Here is a 15,710-nt window from a genome sequence, read left to right on the forward strand (position 1 = left end):
TGGACCTTGAAGGCACATGTCCAGAGCCCAGGAAAAGAAACTTATGAAAGTCCCTGGATCCTGGGGTCCCCACCTCTGGGAATTGATCCTCAGGCAAAGGAACCAACCACAGCAAAAGCGTCCCAAGGATTGAACCCAGGGGTGCTTAACCCCTGAGCCCCGTCCCCAGCCCTTTTTCTATTTTATTTAGAGGCAGGATCTCCCTGAGTTGCTTAGGGCCTTGCTAAGTTCCTGCAGCTGTCCTCCAACTTGCAATCCTCCTGCCTCAGCCTCCTGAGCCACTGGGATGATAGGCTCTTTTTGATCCCCACCCCCCAGGAACTTCCTATATTTGAGGGTGGCAGTACCATGTTGATTTGCTGGCAATAGTTCACAGGGGGTTCCTGTTCCTCCACATGTCTCCCCAGCCACCTGGTCTAAGGTCCCAGTCTTCTGTATCCATCTCTCTTTCCTAGGGCAAGGTGGTGGCCACTGCCCCTCCCAGGGGCTCTGACATGGTCACATGTGGTCCCGTGTCTGTGCCCTGTGAATGCTCATACAAGCAGGATCCCAAATCAGCCTCCCCCAGGAACATCCAGTTCTCCCCTTGGAACCCAGAGGGATGCCTCTCCAGGTGGTGCTTGGCCGCCTCGCAGATCCAGCGGACATTGTCCATATATTGTAGTTTCACAGACTCCGTCTTTGCTGTAGAGAGGAAGTGGGGTGGCGTGGGCAGAGGGCACCCCTGCCGGAGTCTTGGGCCCTCCTGGTCCAGGTTGCTTGCTACAGATGCCTGCTCTGACTATGTCCCCAAAACCAGGAGTCGAGGCCAATCGTACCCTGGAACCTCTGACATGGTAAACCTTTTTGTCTACCACGCCGATTTTCTCAGGCCTTTTGTCACAGTACTGCAAAGCTAACGAATGCACTGGCTTCCTGCTAATTCCACCTATAGGATCCTGACCCGCACAGCGGAGGACATCTCCTGGGGACAGTGTGTACCTATGGCCGACCTCCCCACCCCAGGACATTACCTCCCTCAGCGATGGCCTTCTCCAGCACAGATGTGGCTAGCTGATCCATGACAGCCAGGGCCTTGGGGTCCCTGGATGTGCAGACCCAGCGGAAAGGCCCGAATCCCTGGGAGAATATGTCCCTGTAGAGACAAATGTCTCTTCAATGGTGTGTGTGGGGGGTTCCCAGGTTGATGGCACCTCTGGCCAGGGACAGGGGTGCGACTCCGGGGAACACGCCAACCAGAGAGACCGGAACAAGAACAAGCAGCATTCATCTCAAACTGCTATCGGTGATTTTGGTCCAAAAAATTCCACGTGGTTGCTGTAAAATCATGGGAAAACCCATCACCAGGTGTGAGAGCTGAGAAAAGAGCCCACGTGGGCTTCAGTGCTTGCCAGGCTGGGTGGGGGCACCTTCCCAGGGGGCTATCCCCCTGCATCCTTCTCCAGGCTGAGCCCAGCTCCATGCTGAACTCGAGAAGGTGACCTTCACCTTTTTGTTTTAAAAAATATTTTTCAGCAGGACAGGGTGACCCACATCTGTCATTCCAGCAGCTCGGGAGGCTGAGGCAGGAGGATCCCAAATTGGAGGCCAGCCTCAGAAGTCTGTGACAAGGACAAGGACTGAGGATGGTTCTGTGCTCGGCCCTGGGAGAAAACTCTGCAGGGCCGCCTGGGGCTGCCTGTGCCTGCGGTGACCTCTCTCCAGGGTCACGAATTCCCACATTTGCCCCCAACAGCACCACAGAAGCCCACTTAAGGGAGAGGCTCTTGAAGTCTCCGGGGCTCCGAGAAAGGGACCTCACTGTCCTGCCCCTTGGTGCCCGCCTGTCTCCTCACCAGGTCCTGACAAAGTCTCTCGGGGCTTGGTTCCTTGTCATCATGGGAACCCTGTGATCTAGTACCTGGTCGCTTTGGGGCTACATGAGGGTCTCACAGCACATGACCTTGAGGGTGGTTGGTTGGACCCAAACGCCACATCCCAGGCCCTGAAAAGGACTGGGCTGGCACTGGATACCTGGAACTGGTGGCCACCCCGTCACTTACCCCATAATGTGCTGGACGTAGGAGGGGTAGCGGAATTCTGTCTTATTGGCCCCCTTCTTCTCCACATCTGCTCCTACGGACAGAATGCACATCCCCAGGGTGAGCATCCACATGGCCACCACATGGTGACGTCAACAAGGGGCTCAGGGAAAGGCTGGGGAAGGATCATCAACGTGATTCTTTTTTTAAACAAGTCTATGTACAAATACAGCCAATAAACCCTGTGTTTACATATATAAATATAATGCAATAATTTAAAAAAGTAATAATAATAACAGGGTGAGGTTGCGCACGCCTGTCATTCCAACAGCTCAGGAGGCTGAGGCAGGAGGATCGCGAGTTGGAGGCCAGCCTCAGCAACTTAGCGTGGCCCTGAGCAACTCAGGGAGACCCTGTCTCTAAATAAAATATAAAAAGGGCTGGGGACGGGGCTCAGTGGGTAAGCGCCTCTGGGTTCAATGGTTCAATCCTTGGTAAATAATAATAATAATAATAATAATAATAATAATAATAATAATAATAATAATAACAACAGATAAATGGAGGTCTCAGCCTCCTGAACTGCTTGGATAACAGGCGATCGCCACCTAGCGGGCCCCCCGTGCATCTTTGAGCACCTTTGGACCCTCTGCTCTGCACATGGATCTCCTGTCTTAGAAAGAAGTTTGCATCTTGAAAGAGGGAAATTGCAGGGTCAGGGACAGGAGCTCATCCCTGAGTGTTCCACCTGCTCTCTGACCAGCAGTTAATGTTCTTCAACTATGTGGAGAAACTGAGGCCCAGAGAGGCCCAGATGCACACCTGGCAGGACCAGCTTCTGGGAGAAAGGCCCTGGTAGAGGCTTAGGGGAAACTCCCAGGGCGCTGGCTCGGTGGCAGGTGCAGCAGGAGGAGGGGACCCTCCCAGCCCTTCCCTCTGGCCTACCCGCTCGCTGAGCCTCTAGGAGGAAGGCGTTGCAATAGTCCCAAAAGAAGAAGTTCTCCTGGGCCAGCCAGTTGATGGCCTCCTCAGGCTGCAAGGGAGGGGCCTTGGCTCCACCCCGTGTCCCCGCCCTCCAGGCCCCGCCTACCGAGCCCTCTGGGTCCTTCCAGGGTCCAAGCCCTGCAAGATGCCAACGCCCCCAAACTCCCCTGACTCCATGCATGTGCTGGGGTGTCCCCATTGTCTGTCTAAACCCTCCTCACCCAGGTGACAGCCCCCAAGCAAGTTCCTCCTTGTCCCCAAGCTCATAGGGGACCAGAATCAGCTGGATATTGGGCAGGGATTTTGCAATTTTTTTTTCTGGTCTCAGGAATGGAACCCAAGGGTGCTTAACCACTGAGCTTCGTCTTCAGCCCTTTTTATATTTTATTTAGAGACAGGGTCTCCCTGAGTTGCTTTTGCTGAAGCTGGCCTCCAACTTGAGATCCTCCTGCCTCAGCCCCCGGAGCCGCTGGAATGACAGGTGTGTGCCACCGTGCCCGGCCACAAATCTTTTCGTTTGTCCCCAAGCATTCCCTGAGTTAGGTGAGCCCATGACCCCATCTGACAGGAGGCAGAGGCTCAGGGATGTTAAAGTCCTGCCCAGAGTCCTGCAGCTGGCCACTGCTGAACCAGGGGACAGCCTTTCATAGTGGGCAGAGGAGGTGGGCTGTCCCTGCCCGAAGGTCTTGGAGTCCCCCCCTCCCCAGCAGCCCTGGGCCTCCCCCACCTCTCCTGGACCAGGCCTTTGAACTCAGCAGGGTTGGAGGCCATGAGCCTCTGAGCCTCTGTAAAGCCCAGCTTCACCGGATAGTAGCCGCCATTGAAGGGGTTGTGGCAAGATGTTTGGTCTGAACCTAGGTCCACCAGGAGCTACCCTGTGGTGTCCAGTTCACGGAGGAGGCACTCCCTGGGGGAAGGGGTCAGTGGTCAATGCAGGGAGGGTGTGGCTCCTTCCTTGGGGATTGGAGGCTGGGTTGGAGGCCGTCCAGAGGGAGCTGCACCCCGGTTCCCACCCATGCACCCTGCCAGCAGAGCCCACCATCCCCTGGTGAGGACCAGTGGGAAGGCTGCCAGGGACTTGGGAGAGGACGAGGACCATCCGTCTTTGCAAATATCTGGCCAGCTGAGGGATGCCAGCTGCATTGGGTGCGGGGTGGGGGGTGTTCTGTGGAGTTCCTGAGGGTGCCCAGCCCACCCCTCGCTCACCAGAGATCCACCACGTTGCCATGGTAACCGAGGCTGAGCACCACCTTCTTTTTGCTCGCTTCCCTAGAAGGACCCCAGAGCAGAGCAGATGGCAAAACCGAGCGGCCCACAGCACAGCTGCCCCCCCCCCCTGTTACCGCTGTTGACCGGTGACGAGTTCTTGCTTCCCCAATGTTGAAGAATAACACCAAAGAAGCATGCCGAGGCAAGGTCAGAGTAGAAATTAGAAGTTTATTAAAGGACAGCAGAAAAGACTTCTCCCGGAGGAAGAAGGGGACCCAATAGGTGGAATCCGTGGAAGGGATGTTGTCTCCCCTTTTTATAGTTCTTTCAGTGATGGAATGTAGGTGGGAAGGACCGAGGGGTGGGACACAGGTGGGCCAAAGAAGTAATCTGGTCAGGAAGGACTTCTGAGTCAGCACCTTTTTGCTGGGGGCTGTTCATTAACCTTTCTTTGAGGTGGACTTTGGCCTAGGGCCTTTTTGGGACTTCATTAACATTCCATGAGTTGTCCTGTGTTTTCCCTGAGTCACTCTCCGCATGGTCTCCAGCATGGTCTCCATTTTAGATTTCACTCGATATTAGACCCATATTACACCCGATTTACCTAACTACACTGACTACCTAACTTTAAATCTGGCTTCACCCCCACCCCGACAAACTCGCACCCCTCCCCTGGGACTCTGTCCTCTGTTCAGGACACACAGTATATATATATATATATATATATATCCCCTGAGCCCCGTCCCCAGCCCTTTTTTCCCTTTTTCTATTTTATTTAGAGACAGGGTCTGGCTGAGTGGCTTAGGTCCTCAGCTAAGTTGTTGAGGTTGGCCTCTGACTGGCGATCCTCCTGCCTCAGCCTCCTGTCTCTGGGATGACACGTGTGCACAACTCCTTCTGAGGTGGCTCAGTGATTTAGGGCATTATGACTCTCAGCACTCTCACAGAGATCGCTATTGCCCTCCTGGGTGTCCTGAAATTATATGATTCCCTAAAGACAATTCTCAAGATTGTTTGGGGGAAACAGGAGGACAAGAAAAATCAAAGCTGATTTTGGCAAAAGGAAGATGAGCATGGATCATAGGCCCTGTGGGCAGCAGAGGTGTCAAAAGCAACAACAGGCGTGTCTTGAGCTGTGGCCCTACTGAGTGTGTAGACTTTCTGTACTCTAGACAGAGAGAAGCCTGTGGCAGCCAGACACCTCCTCTTCCTCCAGAGGGCGCTGTGGTGCACGCCTCTCATTCCAGCAACTCAGGAGGCTGAGGCAGGAGGACCTGCAAGTGTGAGGCCAGCCTCAGCAATTTAGAAAGAGACTGGGATGTGGCTCAGTGGTAGAGCACTCCTGTGTCCCCTCCATGGTACTGCCAATAGATAAATATCCCTCCCATGACGTGCCAACTGTGGCTGGTCCCCAGGCCACCCAAAGCAGCCCAGTCCAGCCCCCTGCAGCCCAGTACCCAATCCTCACCTGAGTCTCTGGATGCACTGGTCCAAGCTGTCAGTCACTTCCATTAGCCACCCTTGCTGGTGATGTTTGACAAAAGCTGCTTTATCAACCTGGCGCCTTGAGACACAGGGCCACTCAATGACAAATCGCCCCAGCATGTCACCCTCCACTCAGAAGGTGCCCTCGCCCATGCAGACCACTTGCTCTTGTAATAGTCTCAGGAGACACAGCGAGGTCCCTGCATACTGTTCCTCATCCTGGCTCCCTTCCCAGCAGAGCCCAGCTTCTGTAGAGGGTGACTCCACACAGTCCTGGGGACAAACCCACCCACGGTAATCACAGAACACTAGCCACCGGTCCCCTCCTGCTTCCTGCGTAAGAACATCTGTGTGATCCAAGACCGACCAAGGAGAAAAAAAGAAGGGGTTTCAGCTGGGTGCGGTTCCCCATGCCTGTCTTCCCAGGGGCTCTGGAGGCTGAGGTAGGAGGATCGCAAGGTGGAGGCCAGCCTCAGCAACAGTGAGGCCCTAAGCAACTCAAGGAGACCCTGTCTCTAAATAAAATGCAACATAGTGCTGGGGATGGGGGTCAGGGGTCAAGAGCCCCTGGGTTCAGTCCCTGGTAGAGAAAAAGAAAAAAAGAAGAAGGAGGAGGGGAACAAGAGGAGAAGGAGGAAGAGGAGGAAAAAGATGAGGAGGAGGAGGAGAAGGAGGAGGATGAGGAGCAGGAGGAGGAGGAGGAAGAGGAGGATTAGGAGAAGGAGGGGGAGGAGGAAGAGGAGGAGGAGGAGGAGCAGGAGGAGGAGAAAGAAAAAGAGGAGGAGGAGAGGGAGGAGGAGCAGGAGGAGGAGGAGGAGCAGGAGGAGGAGGAGGAGGAGCAGGAGGAGGAGGAGGAAGGGAAGGAGGAGAAGGAGGAAGAAGAAGAGGAGGAGAAGGAGGAAGAGGAGGAGGAGGAGAAGGAGGAAGAAGAAGAGGAGGAGGAGAAGGAGGAGGAAGAGGAGGAAGAGGAGCAGGAGGAGGAGGAGCAGGAGGAGGAGGAGGAGGAGCAGGAGGAGGAGGAGTAAGGGAAGGAGGAGAAGGAGGAAGAAGAAGAGGAGGAGAAGGAGGAAGAGGAGGAGGAGGAGAAGGAGGAAGAAGAAGAGGAGGAGGAGAAGGAGGAGGAAGAGGAGGAAGAGGAGCAGGAGGAGGAGGAGCAGGAGGAGGAGGAGAAGAGAAGGAGGAGGAGGAGGAAGAAGAAGAGGAGGAGGAGAAGGAGGAAGAGGAAGAGCAGGAGGAGGAGGAAGAAGAAGAGGAGGAGGAGGAGGAGAAAGAGGAAGAGGAGGAGGATGAGAAGGAGGAGGAGGAGCAGGAGGAGGAGGAGGAGAAGGAGGAGAAGGAGCAGAAAGAGGAGGAAGAGCAGGAGGAGGAGCAGGAGGAGGAGGAAGAGGAAGAAGAATAGGAGGAAGAAGAAGAGGAGGAAGAGGAGGTGGAGAAGAAGGAGGAGGAGGAGGAGGAGGAGGAGGAGGAGGAGGAGAGCAGGAACAGGAGAAGGAGGAGAAGGAGCAGGAGGAGGAGGAAGAGCAGGAGGAGGAGCAGGAGGAGGAGCAGGAGGAGGAGCAGGAGGAGAAGGAGGAGGAGGAGCAGGAGGAGGAGGAGGAGAGAACAGAGAGTTCACCTCTGCAATCACTGCGATGCAGCCCAGGGTGACCGCCACCTTGGCCTGAGCCCCACTCATCCCACCCAGCCCCGAGGTGACGAAGACCTTCCCAGCCAGGTCCTCGACGCCCAGGTACCGATGCCCAGCATTGAGCACCATCAGCTGCAGAGAGGACAGGTAAGGTCCCCGCTGCCCACTCCCAGTCCGTCCACATCCTGGGACCCAGCCCCCTTGGCCACAAGTGCCCCGATCCTCACCACGGTGCCGTGGATGATTCCCTGGGGTCCAATGTAGCAGTAGCTGCCAGCTGTCATCTGCCCTTACCTGACCACAGAGAAGCAGTGGGGGGAGGGCGCTGAGGCAGGTGACAGACACAACTTCCCTGCTTTTAGAGGCTTCAAGTGAACGTGGGACTGTCCCCAGGGGTAGCCACACATTCTCCTTTAATAACAAAAAGGTGCTGGTGGCTCATGCCTGTTATCCCAGCAACTCAGGAGACTGAGGCAGGAGGATCGCAAGTGGGAGGCCAGCCTCAGCCAGTCAGTTCATTTTCTACAGCGATTATCCTAGAGTGACATTCCCCAAGCCACAAAGATGTACCAGGGCAGGATGGTCCTGTGGCATTATTTATGACCCACACCAGGAGGCGAGAGGGTAAGTGGATCATGATGTCCTGGGACAGGTGACAGAAGGACACTTGAGACCCAGGTATTCTGGAAGGTACAGAGTCCCTGACGTCCTGCCAAGGGCAGAAGGTCAAGGTGCAGGGGCAGCCTGCAGTGGTCCACCTACCTAACGAGATGCTCACACAGGGGACACCTGAGATGAGCCAGGAGCCACAGTTGACTGGGGAAGGACAGAGGACGGGAGAGAGGTTTCCGTGACAATGATTCATGATCACGCCCTGGGCAGGCACAGGAGGAAGCAAAACTCTCCTGGGGCCACAGTGACATCCTGTACCTGTCACCAGGTAGAGGTCTGTCCTCTCATCACGGTCATTCCTTAGTGTCCCCAGGCCACCAGTGCAGGGTCCCCAAAGACACCCAAAGCCTCCTTATATAAAACAGGGTATTTTCCAAGAGTCCACACACAATCCTCCTGGATACCTTTGAACAATCTGCAGGTGACACAGCACCCAGTAGAGCTGGCGGCATAGTTGATATATTGTTCCATTTAAGGGATGATGACAAGGGACAAGTCTGTACGGGGTTATCACAGAATTTTTTTTTCTTTTTTTTGGTACTAGGGATTGAACCCAGGGGTTCTGAACCCCTGAGCCCCATCCCGAGCCCTATTTTGTACTTTATTGAAAGACAGGGTCTCACTGAGTTGCTCAGGGCCTTGCTTTGGCTAAGGCTGGCCTCCAACTCTTGATCCTCCTGTCTCAGCCTCCTAAACTGCTGGGAAAAATGATTTTTAGAGGAAGGCTGGCTCATGGGGGAAAATGCCACAGGAATAAGCTGAAACTTACATGGTGACCCCCAGGGCAAAGAGCTTCTCATACTCTGTCCTGAAGGAATAGCTGGGGATGACCTGGAACAGAGAGAGGGGGCAGACGCTGGGGACCCACAGGCTGGGGGCACAGCAGAGAGCTCTCAGAAACGGTGCCCGCATGGCGTCCCGGGCACTGGGCTCTCTTCTGTGCCTCCAGGACCCCTCTTTTGGAACCCACTATGCCATTGGTGATGACCAGCCTCGGGGCACCAGGGCTGCTGGGGAAGAGGCCCAGTGGGTGTCCGCTGTACATGACCAGCGTTTGATCCTCTGTCATCTTCGACAAGTAGGACATTGTCAGTGAGAACTGGGAGAAGAATAAGAGTGTGAGTGTCTGTGTGTACCTACCCAATGCTGGGTCCCCAAGCCACATCCCAGTGGCCCTGACCTCCAGGTTTCTATTATACTCCAGGGACTCCTGGGGCCTCCAAAATGCTTCTGCTACCCGTTATTTATTTTGGGGTACCGGGATTGAATTCAGGGGTGCTTAACCACCAAGCCCCATCCCCAGTCCTATTTTGTATTTTATTGAGAGACAGGGCCTCCTTGAGTTGCTCACGGCCTCGCTTTTGCTGAGGCTGGCTTCCAACTTGTGATCCTCCTGCCTCAGCCTCCCAAGCCCCTGGGATGACCAGTGTGCACCACTGTGCCCGGCTCCTGTTCATTCTTAGAGCTGAAAAGTCCACTGTCCTGAGTGGGAGTCTTGGGCATTAGGGATTAGGGCCTTGGGGGTCTAAACTCTTTCTAGGTTGGGGTGGGGATGAGGCCACATGGCCACAGTACCTTAGCCCAGTTGCTGAACACTTGTCCATTTCCTCCATAGGTGGCCAGCTCCTGGGGATACTAAGGAACAGAAGGCATTGTGTGAGAGAGGCCTGGGAAGGACCTGTGGGGCTGTGGACAGGGAGAAGAAGGACACTCATTCTTTGGCCTGGCTCAGAGAGGCAAGGAAATGGGGTGAGGCCCTGGGACACCCATGTCTGTAAGAACGTTGGCTTGTGTGACTGGGGTCAGGGCTAGGGATATATTAGGATAAATATAGCACAAAATCTGTTCCTTTGTATTTTCTTATGTGGCTGTCAGAAAACTGAGCAGGGCACATTGGTGCATGCATGTAAAATCCCAGCTACTTGGGAGGCTGAGGCAGGAGGATTGCAAGTTGGAGGCCAGCCTCTCAAGAAACCCGAAACCACTCCAAATTACAGGCATCCTTTGTGTGACTCTTGAGGTCATGGAGTTACAGCTTTCAGGGGGTTCAGGGACCCCTGCATTTGTCTGGCAGCGTCTGCTGAATCGATACTTAAATTCCAAGCACACAAGGTCACAGTGTGTCCCTGGCACCAGGCCATGGTGTCCCCAGCCCCTACGTGAGCCACAGTGGGGTCCAGGTAGTTCATGATCATGTGCATGATGGTGGTGGCCACTCTTGTCCGACTGGGGTACTGCTGGATTGGGTAGGCCCTTCAAGGAAGGTTCAGTCACCGGGGTGGGCAGGCCTGGCTCCCCTTCCTGCTGACCTGCAGCATCCACCAACCCATGGTCTTTGGATGGAATCCACCCGGGGCCCTCGGCCCCTGAGCCCCATCCCCAGCAAGACCGGGTCTTGCTGAATTGCTCAGGGCCTTGCTAAGTGGTCGAGGCTGGCCTCCAACTGGTGATCCTCCTGCCTCAGCCTCCCCGATACAGCCACCATGCCCGGCCCTGTTGCTCCCAAATCAAACAGGAAGGACGGTCTGTGCCCATCAACACACACCTTATCTGGATGGTGGGGCAGAAGTGGTACATGTAGATGTGCCCGTACAGCTGGAGCTCCTGGGCGAAATCCGGGGCCAGCAGCTTCTGGATGTCGAGTGGGAAGTAGCGTAGGGCATTCCTCAGGGCCAGCTGAGCAGGGGACAGGGAGAGGCAGCTGGGGTGACGGGCTTTCTTCCCTTCCCACCTGGAACGGCTTCGCTCCTTCCCACTGACCCACCCTTGGACCTCCAAAGCCTCACCCTTGGCTCATAGGCACAGTCACCTCCTCCAGGGAGGCCTCCCTGATTGCATCACCTCTACCGTCATGCAGACAGAACAAGCTCCTCCTGCTCTGGCTCATCACAGACCATCTCTTGGCCTCAGGACTCTTAGCTGGAGGCTGGTGACTGGGAGGTAGGGAGTGAGGCTGCAGTCTGAAGGGGAAGGCAGGTGTCCTCCACCCAGTGCCTGCTGTGTGAGTGGCACAGAAGCTAGCTCCCTCTCCACTGGGCAGCCTCAGGCCAGGCACTGGGAGGAAATCCCCGATGCCAGGGCAGAGCCTGAAGCCAGGACCAAGAGGTCAAGGGAAAGGAGAGCCCCAGAGAGGCCATCTTGCCCAACTAGGGAAAGAGCCCAAAGCCCCATGCTCTCCAATCACTCTTTTCCCTTCTGCCTGCCGCATTCCAGGTCTGCCCCAGGGCCTTTGCACTTACCCTCCTCCCCATCTTCTCTTCAGGTCTCAGAGCAGTAATCTTCCCCACCCCTTTTTTTTAATCCCCACACCTCTGAATGTGAGGAATTTTGGGGGGATACTGGGGATTAAACCCAGAGGCGCTGAACCCCTGAGCCCCGTCCCCAGCCCTGTTTTGCATTTTATTTAGAGACAGGGTCTAGCTGAGTTGCTTAGGGCCTCATTAAATGGCTGAGACTGGCCTTGAACCTGTGGTCCTCCTGCCCCAGCCCCTCAGATTACACCCGCCTCTGGTTTCTTTAATTTCACTTTCTAACAAAAAAAGTTTACTTCCTTATATGGATTTCCCAACTTGCCACTAGGTGGCCACGAGGTCCAAATCCCATTCTAAAGGCCACGTGGGCTTCATTCCTGGGCTGGACTTGACATTTCACTAAAGCCCTGGACAAGAAAGACCAGCTTCTAATTCCATAATGTTAATTTGTATCAAATATGTTTTTTGGGGGGTCGGGGATATTGGGGATTAAACTCAGGGATGCTAACCACTGAGTCCCCTCCCCAGCCCTATTTTGTATTTTATATAGAGACAGGGTCTCGCTGAATTGCTCAGGACCTCGCTGTTGCTGAGGCTGGTTTTGAACTCGCGATCCTCCTGCCTCAGCCTCCCAAGTTGCTGGGGTGGCAAGTCTCCCTGATTTTATTTTCTTTTTAAGGACATAGAGACATCTTGGGCATCTCAGCTGTACTGATTGCATGTGGAAGGAGAGTTAAAAAAATAATAATAACCCCAGTCACAGCGACTTGGGAAGCTTAAGAAGAAACTTTTATGATATGCCATTTGCTTAGCTTATAAAATAACCTTTTAAAATTGTTGAAAACCAATGAAACACATTAAAAAATAAGCCCAAGTCAATGTGTAAAGGAGGTGGTGATGAGAGTCACAGCATTTGGGGACCAGCTGAAGGCTGCTCACCCCACACCTAGCTGTGGCCCCCATCCAACTCACAGCCCCACAAGTGGACTCCATTCCCAGGGTTTCATGTCCTTCAAACCAACAGTGACACACAGGAGCAAAGCCATGGGGCTCAGCCTCCCAGCTCCTGGGTGTCTTTCTGCCATCATAAGTCACTGCAGAGGCTGATCACCATCACACAGCCACCACTAGCAGGTCCCTCCGGGCCTCAGTGGCTGAAGGTCCAGACACCGGCTCCCAGCAGGTAGGGGACCCAAGGGTAAAAAAGATCAACTACCCGCTGGACACCTGGGAGCTGAGCCAGATGGGCGGAGCCAAGTGGAGCCACGCCCCTGGGATACCAGCCCCGCCCCTGGAGTAAAAGCCCCGCCCCAGCAGCATCAACCCGGCCCCTGTGGTGGCAGCCCCCCTGCTGCATCAGCCCCGCCCCCTGAGGCATCAGCCCTGCCCAAGGCCCGAGCTCCCCAGGATCCTCCCTCCAATCCCTTCCCCTGCCTCTTTCCAGCTCCTCCCAGCCCCTACCAGACCACAGCGACCCTCAGCTACCCTCCAAGCACCACCCTGACTTTGGGTGGGGTTCAGGGGAAAGCTTAATGGGCAGCCAACCAAGGGGTCTTTGTCTGGAAAATGGTAGGGTTCCTCTTTTCATCTTTGTGCTAATTTGTTTTCCACCTCCCTTACAGAGGCCCTAAGCAACTTAGTGAGACCCTGTCTCAAGAAAAAAAAAAAAAAAAAAAGGGTTGGGGACTGAGCTCAGTGGTTAAGAGTCCCTGGTTTCAATCACTGGTACTACAAAAAAAAAAAAAAAAAAAAAAAAAAAAAAAAGAAAGAAAGAAAAGAAAAAAGAAAAAAATTGTAAATAAGTAGGTGGAAAACTCTATATAGGGCCACACCACTGTCCCCAGCCCCCTTGTGCCCCCGGGTAGGATGCTAGCGGCAGCTTCTGTGCGCATGCTGCCTTCAGCAGGCTCCAAAGGCCAGTGTTTGGGGCAGGGCAAGGTACACAGGCCCGTTGCTAGCTCTGGGCCATTTCACACTCAGCCCGTTTGTCCTCCCACTACAGGTGGCCTGTGTGCCACCACTTGCTGGCCCGGTGACCTTGAGCTTCAAGATCCTCATCTGCAAAGGATGATGGTGATTCCTGGCCCACATGGCCTGTCCCCCGCTCCTCTGAGAGGGCCCAGCGGCTGGGTGAGGGACTGAGTAGGGGGCAGGAGTAGAGGGTCTCCATGGGGACATCCGAGGGCACCTAGGGGACACCAGGCCCCCTCAGGCTCCAGCTGAATTCTTACCTGCTCTTCTGCAGGGCTGAGGCCAGGGGTCTTGACAGGGGCGTGGGGCACCCCAGGCCAGCATCCCCAGTTCTCTGGCAGGGGTCACAGGGGCAGGCCCGAGCACAGTGCCTGGAGGCTGGACATGTCTGGCTGAGAGTCAAGGCCAGTGCTGTGGAGAGGCCAGGAGGAGACTGGGCAGTCAGAGGCCAGCAGTGTTGGGACCTGTAGCCTCAGGGCCACCTCCTCCAGCCCCTCATTGGACCCAGGGCTAGAGGAAGGAGCCACCTGCAGGTCACAGGGGCAAGTCCTCTGGTCCCTGATTGATAGGCGGGCTGCCTGGGTGGTGACGGGGGGAGGGGCCAGCTTCCTACTGGGGACAGGGGGTCCCCTGGTCCTTTCCAGTGGGTTCGCCTGGAGGGTGATGCTTTGTGGAATATGACTCTGGGAAGCTGGTCGGACTCCAAGTGGGGGTTGCTTTGGCAATTTTATGGGGGTGTGACACCACTGTCACAATCCATGTTGAGTCCCAATGGTCCTGGGAAGGGACACCTGGGTGTGACTCCAGCTCAGCTCCTGACCAGGCACGTGGCCTTTGGCCCTGTCCCTATGTATTAAGTGGGTGGTAATTAACTGCTCAGGTTGCAGGGACAGGAAGTGTCCAAACACCCTGTGAAGGGAACAACAATAAGGTCACTGGCTCTCACCTTCCAGGGCTTGTTTTTTTTTTTTTTTTTGGTCCCAGGGATTGAACCCAGGGTGCTTAACCCCCTGAGCCTTGTCCCCAGCCTTTTTATATTTTATTAAGAGACAGGGTATCACTGAATTTCATAGGACCTTGCTAAATTGCTGAGGCTGGCCTCCAACTCATGACCCTCCAGCCTCAGCCTCCCAAGCTGCTGGGATTGCTGGTATGCACCACCGTGCCCGGCTAAGCTGCCCATCTCTAATACACTTTATTTTCTTCATGTCACCATTCATATCCATCTGTCCCTATTTTCTATGTCCTCGTATATAACATAAAGTCAATGAGAGCAGACGCTGTGACCGTCTCGTTCTTTCCACTGGTGCCTGTGCATACAGGGGGTTGCTACCTGTGGAAGGAATGAAAGAGGGGCAGTGTCTGTTGGGGGACAGCAGATGTGGAAAGGAACTTCTCAGGGAAGTTCCCGAGACTCTGGGCCTCTTGCGAGGCCTCTTAACCTTCCTCCCCCCAGAACCTTCTAGTGGGTCTCCCCATCTCCAGGACCATCTCTGAACACAGAGAGGCGAGATGTTGTTCTCAACTGTGGCCACCATTTGGCAGCCTGGAGCCAGGACACGCAGCAGGACTCCAGGGGCTGGACCTGGTACCTGGGAGGGCAGGTGGGGAAACTAATGAATGGGGTTAGGTTATAAGTGGGGTGGCAGGGGACATTGATGGCTTGGAAGCTCTGGGTCCTGGACCAATCTGGGGGTGACCGGGAGGTCACCAAGGCTGGAAGAGTACATGATAAGGAGTGTCTGGTTCTGTCTGTGAGTTGGGTTTCCTGTCACTTGAGAACCATGATCACCAGTTGAGGCCACATCTTCAAGCCACCACAACTATTATTTACTCCATCTTCTGCCTCTTCTTTATTTTGGGTCCCAGGGATTGAACCCCGGGGCCCTCAGCCACTGAGCCCCATCCCCAGCCCTGTTTTATATTTTATTTAGAGATAGGGTCTCCCTGTGTTGCTTAGGGCCTCGCTAAGTGGCTGAGGCTGGCCTCCAACTTGTGATCCTCCTGCCTCAACCTCCCAAGCCACTGGGACTACAGGTGTGGGCCACTGGCCCGGCTCCTGCCTTTCTTTATCTTTCCAGGCAATTTCTGAGATCTTCCTGGTGCCTGAACTATTGAGTGACACAGATGAGGCACAGCAGGATAGGGGGGCATGTCCCAGGGGGTCCCTTCCCCTTCCAGAGGCTGGGCAAGATCTGCAGGAGCCGGAACTCAGGCAGGATGCTGCCATCTGGTCCGGAAGGTAGGGGACAGGATGGTCCATGGGGGAATAAGGGACACTCTTGTGCCTGATCCTGGGGATGGGGCTCCTGTAGGACTCAGGTTCAGGGGCCACTCCCTTAGGCTCCTGGGCTCACCCCAGACCAGCCCTGGGCGCTGTTGTAAGGAAACCAAATGCCAAGGGACAGTAGCTAGGAGGGACCTGCTCCTCCCACTTCACCACTGGTGAAGACTTCTTGTGACACCCCAGGGCAGGGACTTTCTGGCAAC

At 55.0% G+C, this 15,710-nt stretch overlaps 1 pseudogene; it reads right to left on the reverse strand.

Annotated features, from left to right (window-relative positions):
- Positions 1-451: 451 nt before the first annotated feature.
- Positions 452-13,606, reverse strand: LOC139701599 (urocanate hydratase-like; annotated as a pseudogene).
- Between the last annotated feature and the right edge of the window lie 2,104 nt (positions 13,607-15,710).

This window comes from Marmota flaviventris, chromosome 13, assembly GCF_047511675.1.
Source record: "Marmota flaviventris isolate mMarFla1 chromosome 13, mMarFla1.hap1, whole genome shotgun sequence".
NCBI classification, from domain to species: Eukaryota; Metazoa; Chordata; class Mammalia; order Rodentia; family Sciuridae; genus Marmota; species Marmota flaviventris.